Source organism: Fistularia commersonii, chromosome 7, assembly GCF_037954325.1.
Source record: "Fistularia commersonii isolate RoL2024-O1a breed Wild chromosome 7, RoL_Fcom_v1.0, whole genome shotgun sequence".
NCBI classification, from domain to species: domain Eukaryota; kingdom Metazoa; phylum Chordata; class Actinopteri; order Syngnathiformes; family Fistulariidae; genus Fistularia; species Fistularia commersonii.
Genome location: NC_141290.1, coordinates 1,665,620 through 1,681,515, shown reverse-complemented (window position 1 = coordinate 1,681,515; position 15,896 = coordinate 1,665,620). Strand labels below are relative to the sequence as shown.

The window sequence follows — 15,896 nt, the reverse complement described above, 5'->3', positions numbered from 1 at the left end:
GTTTTCAGTGATCCTGAAAACTGGAGCCGTTCATCTTCTACATGTGTTCAGTTGTCATGTTTCCTTAAGCTAAACTAGAAATACTCAAACAGACACTCCCGATAGCATTCGAACACCACCGATAGCTCAACGGCGCAAAAATACTACAAAATGCTCCATATTATTTGAAGATCCTTACGGAAAATGGTGTTGTCCTTGTCAGCGAGTAAAGCTGGAGGGGCTCACTTGCTGTGGATGCTAACGGTGGAAAATGTAGATAAGTTAGAACTTGACAGTGTTACGCTTCAGGGGACAAAGAGCGGAAGCGTCGATGCTACGATTAGCGACGGATACGTCACAGAAGTCGAATACGCAATTAGCATATTATCAAACCGCTAACTCCTCTTCCTCCTCAGTGGAAGACGCTGTGAATGAAAGACGGAACAGAAGTGCTAGCTCGTGACGTCGGGGTTAAAGGTCACCGTACGAGTTAGCCGCTATGCTAACAGTCCATCTAAATCCCCTCAATCCTCTTCTGGGTAGTTCCAGCTAATCCCGAAGGTTCATTGTGGAAAACAGAATTGTCTATTTTACCAGCGCTTAAATACCTAGCGCACTCGAGCACAAGTGCCCGCGCCCCTCGTTTACAAAAAAAAAAAAAAAAAGAAAATTTAATTAGGTGCTTAAATATTCAATCATCACTCATTACTTAAGCCAAGAGGCTCTCTGCGCGGATTCGACAAAGCCGGCAAACAACTCGCGCCTGGCAGTTGGAGATAATGGCGAGCCTCCACCGCCGAAACCAAGAGACCGAGGCTTCTCGGGAACACGCCGGAGGAACCGGACGTTCCCGCGAAGGGAACGTACCGTTAGCTAAACCCGAGCACCACCTGCTAATTCCTTTTGAGAGTGATGTAGAAGATGCCGGCGCTTGAAGTTTGAGACGCTATCGGCTATCAAAGCTCCCTTTTTTTAGACTATTTTCTGGTATTTACATGTTTTTAAAGTCGTCCATGCGTAAGAAAATTAACTAAAAACCTGCAAAAATCAAGAACACGCGTTGATTCACAAGTAAACAGAAGCTAAAGTTTATAAAGAACAATAATAATAATTGTTCCATGATTATTACTACTATTGTACCGCCCCGAATGACGCCTAATAATAATCTCAACAATAATATAAATTATTATTGTATGTTATTATTATTAGTATTGTCATTATTAATTATTGTGGTAATAGTAGGAATAGGAACAATATTATTAATAATACAACATAACCATATAAATAATGTAGCCGTGCACCTTGTGATAATGTTTATTATTTGCAGTATCTGCAAATAATAAAATGAAATAAAATGAAATAAAATAAAATAAATTAAAATAAAATAAAATACAATAAAAACAGCAGCAATATCAAATATCAAACAAATGAAAAAAAATCAAATTAATAAATGTACTTTTTAAATTTTATTTTTATATATATATATATATATATATATATATACTTGTCATGTTGAATAGTTTTATTAAATTATACTTTATTATAATTTTTTTTCTCTGTAGAATTAGATATGTCATATAAGTTTGGTAAAAATCTGAAACGGGAAAATAATTAATTTTCGGGTTCAATAAATACACGCTCACCTAACATCGTCAGCTATCAAATTTCTGTTCTTTACAAGTATTTTCTGGGGTATTTATATATTTTTAAAGACGCATATGTGTAAACAACGACCTGCAGCGGCTTCATAAAATTCTTTAAAAAAACCCTGCAAAAATAAAGAACACAGTTTGATTCACAAGTAAACTGCAGTTGCATCAAGTTTATAAAGAGAAATAATAATAAAGACAAATGATAATTATAATAATAGTAGTTCCACAATTATAACTACTATGTCTAATAATAATTTCAACAATAATTAAAATAATAATCGAAACAATAATAAAAATTTACATTGCGTGGTATGACAGTTAATATTATTATTAGTTGTAGTGGTAATATTAGGAGTAGGAGTAGTATTATTATAATGAAACATTAGTATATAAATAATCTAGCAGTGCGACTTGTGATAATACTTTTTATTTATACTACATGTGGAAAAGCTATTGTAAAGTATTAAACAAATTAAAAAAAAGGTACCCCCATGATTATTACTACTGTACTACTACTACAACTAAGAATAATCTCAACAATAATAATTAAAATAATAATAATAATAATAATAGATAAAGATCTTTTTTTTTGTGTTATTATAGTTTTTATTATTATTATGAGTTGTTTTCGCGATAGTAGGAAGAGTAGTATTATAATACAACATTAAAATACACATGAATAATCTATAGCTATAGCTGTATAATATTAAACAAGTGAAGAAGAAAAATAAATGACAAATGAATAACTGAAAAAAATAAAAATAAATTAAAAAAAAAAATATATATATATATATATATATATATATATATATATATATATACGTCACGTTGAATAATTTTATTTTCCTACCTAATTAGATAAGTTGTAAAAGATTGGTAAAAATGAAACGTGAAATGTGGGCCCTTGAGATACATGTCACTTTATATACATTTTTTTTATATATACAAAACACAATTCCAGCAAATGTTTTCATTGAAATAGGAAAAAAAAAACATGATACAATTCAAAATTTGAAAAGATGCATATCTGCTGTGGCATCATTTTATATATTTGTGCTTATTTTATTTGATTTATAATAATAACCCAGAAAGAAGAAGCACGAAATAACAGCAACGCACAAACGTGTGTGTGTGTGACCGATATCGCACATAAAAAAAAATGTAATTAATTTAATTTCATTTATTTCCAAGAGAGAGAGAGAAAAAAAAAAAAAAAGAGTTAAACACAAAGAGAGAAAAAGCAGAACAAGTCAAGGCGACTGCAGTGACTCCCATCAATAATATACATATTTATCATATTTAAATAAAATATATTTATCTGAAGCAGGTGTGTGTCCTCCATTGTAATGTTCTGCAAGACGGTCGATTCGGCAGCACCGAAAAAAAAACCCTCGCTTTTCTGTAACGACTTGTAAGCGAGACTTTAATAAAGCACCGGAGACTGTAGCTAAAGGCGGGGAAAAAAAAAGCGAATAAATAAATGACTAAAAACATATAAATAATGTAATTGCTGTTTTAATGACAACTCTTATTATTGCTAGAAGAAGCAACGCTGCTGGTGTGAAAGATTAAACAAATAAAGCAGAAAAAAAAACCCCGCACATATATATATATATATATATATATATAAAAACATACCTATGTACATATATATACATACATATATTTACATAAATATGTTTTTTTTGCATCATTTGTATGTATATATACACATATATACTGCACATATATTAGTCAACATGACACATATATACATATTTTAGATGTGTTTTTTGCTTCATTTGTATGGTTATAAATATTATATACGTATATATACAGTATGTATATGTATACATACATAAATACATATGTTTATATATATATATATGTTTTTTCTGCTTCATTTGTATATTGATATATATTTTATATTGTAGATATGTTAGTCAACATTACATATTTATAAATATATACGTGTGTATGTAGATATGTTTTTTCTGCTTCATCTGTTTGTATATTTATGTATATATAAATATCTATATGTATATTAGGCTATGTGACATATATATGTACATATATTCATATATTAATGCATATATATGTAAGCCACGTTGACTTATTGCATTGATTAAACAAATAAAGCAGAAAAAAATCACTTATATATTCACATATTTATACATATATGTGTATATGTATGTATATTTATATATACACACTCATAAATATGTACATATATACACACATATATATGCATATTTTTACATGCGGTTTTTTTCTGCTTCATCTGTATGTTAATATATTTTCGGCAATGTGACTTATGTATATATATATATATATATGTTTATTATATATCTATATCTGTTTCATACATATACACATAAATTATATATATCAATTTTTAAGCTTCATTTTTGTATTTTGCCACACATTTGTTCTGTAGATATATGAGTCAACATTACATATATATATATATATATATATATATATATATATATGTAGAGATAGAGATACGTTTTTTCTGCTTCATTTCTATGTATATATACTGTGTATATGTATATATAAATACTGTATATATATGTGTATATTAGGCTATGTGAGCTATATATACATACAGTATATTCATATATTCATACATGCATATGTAAGCCACTTCAAGTAATTGCATTGATTAAACAAATAAAGCAGAAAAAAATCACATATATGTGCACATATTTATACATATATGTTTATATACAGGTATAAATGCATATATATACATATATGAATCGACATTGGATTTATATATATGCGTCTATATACATAAATGCACATAAATTATTGTCACTAATTGTATTGATTAAGCAAATCACATATGTATACATATAGTTACACATATTTATACATTTTTGTATATGTATATAAACATATATATGTATATACCGTATACAGATATTTATGTCACGTCGACTAATTTTATTTCCCTCGATCCCCTTCAACCTTCACTCCCACTTTTATGCATCAAATCAAAACGACAAAAACCTTTTTCCGAGGCTGTTTATATATTGTAAAAAAGATAAAAAATAAGAAAAAAAAACAGAAGTAGAGGATATGTCTTTACGCCATGTGTTTTCGCTCCGAGGGCTTCGGCCGACATCCACAAACCGATAAAGTTTGGGAATCTGCGACGCCGAGCGCGATGATGATCTCTTAGCCGGGTTATTTAAATGTTCGTCGAGAGTTTGCTTTCCAACCCTCGCAGGTTTTAATTAGAAGATACATCCGCGAGGTGACTGAATTGCACTTCTTGTAAGTCGATTTGGATAAAAGCGTCTGCCAAATGACTGTCATGTAATGCAATATAATGTTATTCTTTGTGTCTGTCCTTCAAAAAGGTATGATTCAGACAGAGTTTTATTTTGCCAATTTTCTACTCTGAATTGCGATAGTTCAGCTCCTCAAAAAAATTTGAATAAAATAAAATAAAATAAAATAAAATAAAATAAAACAGTAGGATTTGCAAAAAGCATAAGTTTTTTTGTGTCTGTCCTTCATAACCGATGATTAAGCCGGAGTTTTATTTTGCCAATTTTCTGTTTTAAATTGCAATAGTTCAGCTCCTCAAAAAAACTAAAATAAATTAAAATAAAATAATAAAATAATGAAATAATAACATAATAAAATAAAAAAAATTAAAATTTAAAAATATAAAATTAAGAATAAAATGAAAATAAATTAAATGAAATAAAATAAAATTCAAAAAAATAATATAAAACAGTAGGATTTTCCCAAAGCACAGGGTTTTTCTTTGTGCCTGTCATTTGAAAACAGTGAGCTTCAGCTTTAGTTTTATTTTGAAAATTTTCTACTTCAGCTCCTCAAATAAATTACAATACAATAAAGTAATACAAAATAAAATATAAAAAAACAAAACAATAAAAAATAAAATAATAAAAATAAAAAGAAATAATGAAAAGAAAAACAGTGAAAAAATAAAAAACAATGAGAAATAAAACAAAATAATGTAAAATAAAACATTAAAAAAATTAAAAGATTAAAAAATAAAATAAAGAAAAATAAAACATGAACAAAATAAAACATAAAAAAATAATCCACTAAAAAATAAAGTGAAATAATAAAAAATAAAACATTAAAAAAATAATAATAATGATAACGAAAAGGCAAAAAATAAAAAATAAAACAAAATTAATAAAAACACACTATCATGCTTTTATGTCTTTCTTTAAATTCCATATTCTCTGACATTTTGTCAAGCCAGATAAAACACAGTTTGTAAAAGTTAACAACCTCTGACTTCCATTACACTTCCTTCGACCTCCTTTGCGCGATTCACTTTCATATTTTATCGAGGCGTTTGCGTTTTCTCTCCAGCAACACGTCAGAAATCACCTCCGGTATCTTAAAAATAACTATATCGGAATTTGGGTCCACCGTCAATCAGGCAGGAAGCGCCTCAAGAAATTTCTCTCCATCGGGATTTTATTTCATGATGTAACGAAACGTTGATCTTCGCCACGGTTCGGCGTCGGCACTTAAAAGCCTCGGCGAGGAGAGGCAGCCGATCCCGAGCTGATCCCGGGGTTACGGGCTAATCTGAGATCTTGCTAGCCGGTGATCCTTCACGGACTTTTTTCCAAAACACAGCGGACGTTTGACGGCTGCGATTAGAGAAGCTTCGTCGCTGAATTCTTGTCAAGAAATGGAAGAGAAATCGGTTTCGGTTCCACCCGTCGCCTCCGATGAAACCCGAGACGCAGCGAATTACCCCCCCAAAAAATGTTGTTTTTCCCAGTTTCCGAAGCGTAATCAAGCTATCATCTATAAAATTCATCCGTCTCGTCAAAAAAGTCCATCCGATGGCGCGAATAATCCGATTTCGAATACTTTATGGATCCCCAGGAGTTTTTTTGTTGTTGTTAAAATGAGCTAATGCTTCAGAGCCAAGAGGGGAAGAATCAAAATAAATGATAAAAATAAAGAATAAAAAAAGTGAATCATAAAATGAATAAAAAGAACAGTAGAGATTGAAATCAATAAATACATTTTAAAATAGCATAGTGAAAAAAAATACCGACAGCATCTGCGGCGCCTTCTGTCTATCAAAATAGAACTATATAAAAATAAAGAATAAAATAGCAATTTTTTTGCATCGTCGGCGCTTATTCGTCTCTCAAAATTTGTCTCTTTTTGTCTCTCTCTGTATGAAATTAAAGAATAAAATAGCAAATAATAAAAATGAATCATAAGGAACGGTAAATTTTGAAATGCAGACATTTAAAAAAAAAAAATGGTAAAAAAAACAGATTAAAAAATAAAAAATGCGGGGTCAGAATCTTTGATGCGTTTCCATCTATCAAAGTAGAACTCAAAATAAAATTAAAGAATGAAATAGTTAATAATAATAATAATAAAATAAAAAGAACGGTAAAGATCGATATCAATCAATAAATTAAAAAAAAAAGCTAGTGAAAAAAAAATTCAGACAGCATCTATAGCGGGTTCTGTCTATCAAAATAGAACTATATAAAAATCAAGAATAATATAGTGAATAAGAAAAATAAAATAAAATTAATAGTAAAGATCAGAATTTTTTTTTTAGCATAGTCGGCGCTTTTTCATCTCTCAAAATTCGTCTCTTTTCGTCTCTATATGAAATTAAAGAATAAAACTGAATGATAGTGAATGAAGTGAATGATAAAAATAAAATCTAAGGAACAGTAAATTTTGAAATGTGGGGTCAGCATCTTTGATGTGTTTCCATGTATCAAAGTAGAACTAGATATGAAATTAAAGAATAAAATAGCTAATAATAAAAATAAAAAGAACGGTGACGATGTAAATAAATAGATTAATAAAAACGGTAAACGCCGTCAGCATCTTTCGTCCCCCTGTCTATTAAAACAGAAATCTTTATAAAAATGTAAAAAATGTGAATAATGAAAAAAAAAACTGAAATAAACTGAAAAAAAATTAAAATAGATGACTAAAAATATATATTGTTGTTGAGAAAAAAAAGAACAGTAATAGCGGTCAGCATCTTCAGCGGGTTCCGTCTATCAAAATAGAACTCTATATAAAATTATTGACGATAGCAAATTATAAAAATAAAATAAAAAAAACAATAAATATCAAAATAAATAATTAAAAAATGCAGTTAAAAAAAAAAATTGTAAAATTATAAAAAAAATAAAAATCATCCTTTTCGCCGACTTGAAAAAAAAAAAAAAATAGAAAGAAAGTTGTCTGGCAATGAAATCGTCTCCTAATCTCAATCCAAGACTCTCCGCCGTGAGGGGTTATCTGCATGCCGAGGGGGAAAGAAAATAAAAATAAAAAATGAAGACTGAATAAAACAGATCTGCGTTACTAATCTCTCCATTGCATGTATCGTTTCCTTCCTTTTTTTTTTTTTTGTTTTTTTTCTTTATTTCCCCCCCTCTTAGTAGCAAGTGTGTGTAGGAGGCGATGACTAATTGAGGAAAAACATAGGCATATCTCAAATCCCCAGGTCTGCAGTCGGCCCACACCAGGAGGGAAACGGGGAAGCGATGGTTTTGCTGCAGCCGCAAACCGTTGTTTGCATTTCTGGAGTTAATGAGGCCACCTTTAGCCCTGTATTTACTCCCGCTTTCATGATTTTAATTGTGACTGTATTTTTTTTTTTTTTTTTTTGTTGGCTTATCACGAGGAACAGTTTACTTAAGTGTCATCATACAGTGGATTTTTTTTTTTTTTTTGTCGCCGGGTTCTTTGCGATTTTTTATTTTTTAGTGGTGTTTTTTGCAGTGATTGATTTATTCTTTTTTTTCGTTATGAAATAGCCATATTCTATCCTAAGATGTAAAAAATATTTCTAATTACACTTAAATTAATTTTGTTTAATAAATCAAATACGAGATCTCCTTCTGGGAACAACTTTCGCTCCTTCTATAGAACCCACGCCATGATTGGCTGAGTAGATCCGTACTTGCGTGCTATTGGCTGATTGAGCATGTTGCTCTGTTCCTCATGCTGATTGGTTCACGGAAAGAAGCGGCTGATCTCTTCGTAGCTACAGTGTCCTGCTCCACTTTGCTGCCGTTAGCGTTAGCGTGATGCTATTTGTATTGTTTTTGTCTTGTATATCAATGTTATTGTTTTTGCACGAGGTCCCCTACTAGCATGGTGGTTAGCGCTTCCACCTCACAGTAACGAGGTTCCTGATTGGACGTCACGTCCAAATGTCCGGGTGAAAGGTTGCATGTCTAGAAATGACGAGTAAATGAAAAGCATGGATGAATGTTTTGCCAACTTTATCTGATTATATGTAATGAATGTAAGCTATTTAAAATGACTAACATTGACACCCTAAGAAATAGAAATATGCTTCAATTTTTGAATTGTATTTATTTTGTTTTATTTATTCATTTTATTTATTTATTTCATGATATATTCATTCATTATTTTATTATGTTTATTTTTTTATTTATTTACTTTATCGTAACTTATTGTTTTATTGTATTATATTATATTATATACATATATATTATATATCTTTTTTTGAGTAGCAAATGTTTGCCATTTGTTTTGCTACTTTTAAACTAAGACACAACAAAACGCTTCTATTTTTGGATTTTATTTATTTTATTTTATTTATTTATTCCATAATGTATTAATTTATGTATTTATTTTATTGTAACTTTTTCTTTTATTTTGTTATATTACACTTTTCGGAATAGCTGCAGAATAGCTGTATTTTATTTTGCTGTATTTCTTTTTTTAAATCATTTAGTTTTTGTAGCTTTTATTTTATTATCTTTATTTTTTTGGGGGAGTAGCTGCGGTACACAGTTTGAGAAAATATTTGCCATTTGTTTTGATACTTTTAAATTAAAAAACAATAAAATGCTTCAATTTTTGAATCATATTTATTTTATTGTATTTATTTGTTTTATTAGTTTCAGGATTTATCCATTCATTTATTTATTTTATTATAACTTTTTATTTTATTATATTATGCTTTTCGGAACAGCTGCGGGACACAATTTGAGAAAATATTTGCCATTTGTTTTGCTACTTTTAAATTAAAACAATAAGATGCTTCCAATTTTTGAATAGTATATCTTACTTATTTGTTTTATTGTAACTTATTTCACTGTATTTTTTTAATTCATTTTGTTTTTTTGCTTTTGCATTTTGTTTGATTCGTTTTACTTTTATTTTATTTTATTTTATTTTATTTTATTTTATTTTATTTTATTTTTTGGAGTAGCTGCAGGACGCAATTTAAGAAAATATTTGCCATTTGTTTTGCTACTTTTAAATTAAAACACAATAAAATGCTTCCATTTTTGAATCGTATTTATTTTATTTCGTTAATTTGTTTTATTAATTTCATGATTTATTCATTCATTTATTTATCTAATTGTAACTTTTTCTTTTATTTTATAATATTACACTTTTCTGAATAGCTGCGGCACACAACTTGAGAAAATGCTTGTTATTTGTTTTGCAAACAGTGATGTCGAAGGCAACGAAAACAGAGAGAAATTAAAAAAAATTTTTTAAAAATGATGTCTTCCTTCAATTAGCCTTCAAAACCTTTTTGGACGATCGACCGTGAAAGATTTTTTCTTGCTTTTCATCTGATTGGGGTTGCTAAGCAGATCCCATCAATAATCCTGCCGACGCCATTTAGCGCACGTTCGACTTCCTGCTTTCTCCCCAAATTCATTTCATTTAATTTAATTTTCATATGCTGGATAAAAAATACGTCGTTTTAACACGGGCAGGTCCACTCAGAAGCTAAAAAAAAACCGAAAACATCATGTCCATTGAAGGATGTATGAAACGGTTGCGTTTCCTGTTGCTCATGTAAACCAGTTAAGGTGCAATTATGTTTTTTTTTGTTTTTTTTTTGGACATAATGTACCACATACACGGATTTCTTGAAGTCTAATCAAAATGTTTCATGCGCGGCGTTTGAAGCCGCCCCTGGGCGAACCAAGTACCAAAATAAATTAGAGCGAGTGTAGAAGTTAATCAGACCCTACACACAATGCTCCGTCAAAGCATTAACCAAGACAATTACATCTGCGCTCGCAGAATTTCGATTCTCCTTTCCTGTACAAACAAGGCGGACATCCTCTGTGCTCACATACTGAAACCAATTCTGTCAAAAGGGCCAAAGCAAAGTAATTACACAGTTGGAGAGCACTCGCTGACTTGCTTTGTCCTGTTTCTTTTTTTTTTCTTTTTGGTCGACTTGCAAGGTGAAACCGGCGGAATTTATTTCCGCGATCGACTGGCGGGAATGGACGAATATTTAATTGTTTCTTTCTTTCCCGGCACTCACTCGAATTGTCCAGCTGAGGATTAGATCGGAAGGTGACTGAGTCAAGCATACCGTATTTTCCGCACTATAAGGCGCACCGGATTATAAGGCGCACCTTCAATGAATGGCCTATTTTAAGGACATTTTCATATATAAGGCGCACTGGATAAAGAAACTTTCATATATAAGGCGCACTGGATTATAAGGCGCACCTTCAATGAATGGCCTATTTTAAAGAAACTTTCATATATAAGGCGCACTGGATTATAAGGCGCATGTAATAGAAGTTCCATTAGTGTCTTGGGTTGCGTTATGCATCCACTAAATAGAGCCGCGCTAAAGGGAATGTCAACAAAACAGTCAGATAAGTTAGTCAAACTTTATTGATATAATACAAACCAACGATCTGACAATGCCGTTCACTCCCAAAACACTAAGGTACCGTACGTACCGGTAGCTCTTACCGCCACCTTCATTGAAAACAATGTATTTCCAGCTCAATATGTCACAGTTCAATGCTTTTCATAAAACAAAAGCACCAAGAAGGATCGCTTCTAAGTACATTGATGTTCATGTCGCTAGCTAGCTAGCTAGCTAGCGCTGTTGCCTTCATTGGAATAGTGACTGCAGAGACGCTTCTAGTTGTTGCTCCTTGTTCGACAACACACTGTTCCAGTTTGTCCTTTAACTGTAGCCATCTCACTTTGTTCCCTGGGAAACTCTGTTTAGTCTTCTTTACTCGGCGCAGGTCATCTTGTCACGTCCTTCACTTCTGCACCATTGATTCGTTCATGTTGAATTCTGTCGCTGCTGCTCTTTTCCCGTGTTCTACTGCGTGATCGATCGCCTTGAGTTTAAACTCCGTCTCTTGAAAGGTGCCATTTAGGGGTCTTTATACACACAAGTGGTGGGACTGGAATTCCCCTTTACCATTTTTACTGCCGCTACTTCGGTGATGTGCGCACACACACGAACAAATGGAAACGAAAAGGCTCGCTTGGCGCAGTCATATATCCCAGCATGCACTGCGCGGTACTTCTTCTACGGTAGAAAATGGAGTCGGCGGCCGCTTCCCGTACTTGCGAGACCTCTTGCGGCTCAATATTGATCCATATATAAGGCGCACCTCATTATAAGGCGCATTGTCAGTTTTTGAGAAAACTAAGGGCATTTAGGTGCCTTATAGTTCGGAAAATACGGTAGCTACTTGTGTTTAATGTCTTTTCGGTCACCCTGACCTTCAAAGTGAGCTGTTGATGTTCTTCATAGGTTCACCGACGCGCTCGATGTGACGGAAACCCAACTGCCGGACTCCCAGTGGGGCCGTCAAGACAACAGATACCCTGATGGGGGGAAGCCAGGTCAAGACCAAAGCTGAGGTAAGGATCAGACCACCACAATTTAGCAGAAACTCCAAAGAATTACCCGAGTTGTATGCACCGTTGCGTGGCCTCATCGGAATTCGGCAGACCAGAACACAACAAGCCGTTTTCCTACTGTCAAATCCAAGCTTTTGAGACAGCATACATTGGGCGCGTTGATGTTAACAGTCAACATTTGCAGGAATAACCATATTAATGCACGCCAGACCTCTTGATCTGTCCGAGGCCTCTGCGCGCACAGTGCAGATCAGATCCTCTTTCTCTTTTCCCGGCACGCGAACCTCGTGTATTGTTTAATTCTACACTCTTGCCTTTTCCTTGCGCGGTTGGAAAGACTGATGCCTTCTAATACATGTAAAGCCGCCGTTCGGATTTCCATAAACCTACGCTGATGTGCGGTAAAATGTGCGGATACAGTGGCATTCGCTCGCAAATCCATCTGAGCTCTATTGTCAACATGAACTTTGATACTACGCAGCCTCTCCGTGCCAGGTGGAACGCGGGGTTTTTCTAGAACCATCCCAGGACGGAGTTTGAAGACTTCAGTATCAGATAATTGTGACACCAACTGATATTAATATTCCATTTTGTCTTTTTTTTTGCAACATACGCGCAGCCCCAGATCATGTATGCTCCTCTGAGACGGCAACGTTAAATGACAGCCATGCATTGGTGCGTTGTACCCTGAAAATTGATGCCGATTATCTATTATCTGTATTTATTGGACAAGATCGTACATGATGCCGAGGGATGCCCAGGGCTTCGGATGTGATGCTTTAGGTCTTCAAGCTGATGAGCAATACTACAGTTTTTGTTCAGAAGGTTTGATCCGAGCCCTGCATTTGTCTTGGACCTCTTTCTACTCTATGATCACACTGTTAACCCCTGGGAAGTTAAATTACAGTGTGGTGGCACTGGAGAGATGGTTCCTCTCAGAAAACCTTCCTCTGCAGCGTCTGCCTGCCTGGGTTTCCTCCGGGTTCTCCGGTTTCGCCCCCCCCAGTCCAAAAAAACATACCGCTCAGGAGGTCCAGGCTGAACGCTGTCCTGCCCAGTGACCCCTGGGGTAAGCTCCAGCTCTCGCACCGGAATTGAAATGAAGCTGATTGTTGGAAGGGGTCGAGGTGCAGCTCAGGTGTTCACGGTTTGATGTTGGGGGGACTTTTGAGTTCACGTCTGAAGCGTTCAGATGAAACCGAGACTCATCTCTTTCCCACCACTTCCATATTGGTGACTCTGACCTTTATCAGTGTCCCTTGGTGCCAGAGACACAGTGGTTGACCAGGTTGCCTTGATTTCTCCGGTATTTCTTGCAAACGACCTCCACAATTGAACGCTTTCGTGAAGGAACAGATGACCTGTTCCCCTGGTCTACAGACTTCGAAGGGAAATCTCTTTAAAATATATGTATACTGGTGTATATCTGCAAATTCTTTTTCCCCCTTCCCGGGGTAGTTTCACGATAAACACCGACGCTCACCTGAACTCCAGCTTAGCTCATTCAGCCAACGGCTCATCCCGTACCTTCAAAAGCTCCTTTGTGCCCACGGCCATGAAACTGAAGAACATCAACAACCTAGACCGGCCAGAGCTGCTTCTGTGCTACCCCGACCTTAACGACTCGCTCATTCACATCTGTCAGGTCCTCATTCTGTTATCGATTTTTTTTTTTCGTTGTTGTTGTCGATCAGGGAAGAGGTTGAGGAAAATCTAGAGAGCTGGAGGTATGCTCTGGAAAGGAGAGGAATGAAGGTTAGTCGCAGCGAGACAGAATATATGTGTGTGAATGAGAGGAACTCGAGTGGAACGGTGAAGCTACAGGGAGTGGAGATCAAGAAGGTGGAGGATTCCAAGTACTTAGGGTCAACAGCCAAGAATAGCGAAGAGTTTGGGAAAAGAGATGAAGAGACGGGTTCAAGCAGGCTGGAACGGCTGGAGGAAAGTGTCAGGGGTACGAAGAGATGGAAAACTATCAGCCAGAAGGAAAGGAAAGGTGTACAAGACAGTGGTGAGACCACTGATGATGTTTGGACTAAACACAGTGACAATGACGAAAAGACAGGAGGCAGGTAAGCTGGAGGTCGCAGAGATGAAGATGTTGAGGTTCTCTTTGGGAGTGACCAGGATGGAGAGGATCAGGAATGAGTCCATCAGTGGGACGGCACATGTTTTGGACATCGACCAGAATACAAATTTGTGCTTACAAGTCTGCCTACATCTTCCCCCCGGCACATGACCGCGCACTTCAGCCGGCGCTGTTATTCCGGTCACGGACGCTATTCTTGTTATCTTACAACTGAACCGGAGTTTCAGGTTTATGCTAAACATATTTGCGCATGTAGGTGAAAACAAAAATCTCATTTTTAAAACCTCTCAACATTCGGTTTTGACTCCGAGATCCACCCGGGAAAGTGCAGGCAGGGTTCAGCCTCATGTCCCGCCCACAACACCAACCCCGTTTTAGCAAAAATTGGCAAACACAAAGTATGGTATGAAATTGGTTCCAGGAACTCGCCTTCCCCGGGGGAACATTTTAGTTTTGCATTCGCACAGGGGGGTTGAGGGACCACGGCGGGGACGGTTGTGATGCAAGCGTCTGCAACATGTACTTCCAGCGCCACGCTCCAGAAGAAGAAGAAGAAGAAGAAGAAGAAGGAAGACGACATGGACACCGCAGAGGTGGAAGCAACCGCTGCATTCATGGAATAATAACCGTGGACTATCGGATGGGTGGAAGGGTTTTATCTTCTCCCTGCACTGCTTCTCCGTGTGAAGAAACCCGTTAGCCTTTAGCTAACTCCGGATGTTTGCAGTCCTGCGCGAGTCCTCTGCGGGCCAGAAGAGCTCAGACCTCTTGTTCCCTGCCTCTCTTGCGACTTCTGTGCATTTTGTTATGAGAAAACCAAAATAGTTTTTAAAAATGGCCCCTTGCAGTCCACTAGAGCAGGGGTTCTTAACCTTTCTGACCCTGAGGCCCATTTTTTTCAGTACAGAGTGGCCCAGGGCCCATTAAATATAATTTTAATATATATTATTTCTTATTTAGTAAGTATTATTTGATATATATACACTGTATAGGTTTATAATTATCTCACTCTTGGTTTGATTTGTATTCAATTCAATTCATTAAACCCAATCCACTTACAGTTTACGAGCTAGCTAGCTTTCAGTGCACTTTTAGAGTTGCCAGTCAGCGACACGATTGATCTTTTCTGCATCTGCAGCCCGTCTTCTTTTCTCTTGAAAAATTCCACCGCCACTGCCTCGCTACCTCCGTTTACCAAGCCGTACTTAATGAAGTCGGGATTGTACTCTGCAAAAATGTACTTTTTGGCGGGGGGGGGTCGTCTTCATTTTTTCGTTTTAAATATTTCTCCATTTTGTTTGTTTCCAGCTAGCTGAGTGTCTTCTCCTTATTTATGGAGCTGGTTAAAGTAACAACCGAGTGATGCGTTAGCGCCGCTACATGGTCGGGAGTTGTTATTGCGTCCCGCAGCTCTCGCGAAAAAACAGATTTTTTTTTGCGGTCCACTAGGTGGCCCAAGTTTGGGCCCTATGGTGAAGAATCACTGCACTCGAGGTATCCGGGAGGCAAAC

General features: G+C 35.1%; 1 protein-coding gene across 1 annotated transcript in view; it reads left to right on the top strand.

Annotated features, from left to right (window-relative positions):
• The window catches only part of LOC147232314 (uncharacterized), a 319,202-nt gene that overhangs the window by 234,053 nt on the left and 69,253 nt on the right, over positions 1–15,896 (top strand). Inside the window, exon 9 of the mRNA XM_086148752.1 lies at positions 12,187–12,296. The gene's annotated coding sequence lies outside the window, so the exon portion shown is untranslated. The remainder of the gene's footprint in view (positions 1–12,186; positions 12,297–15,896) is intronic.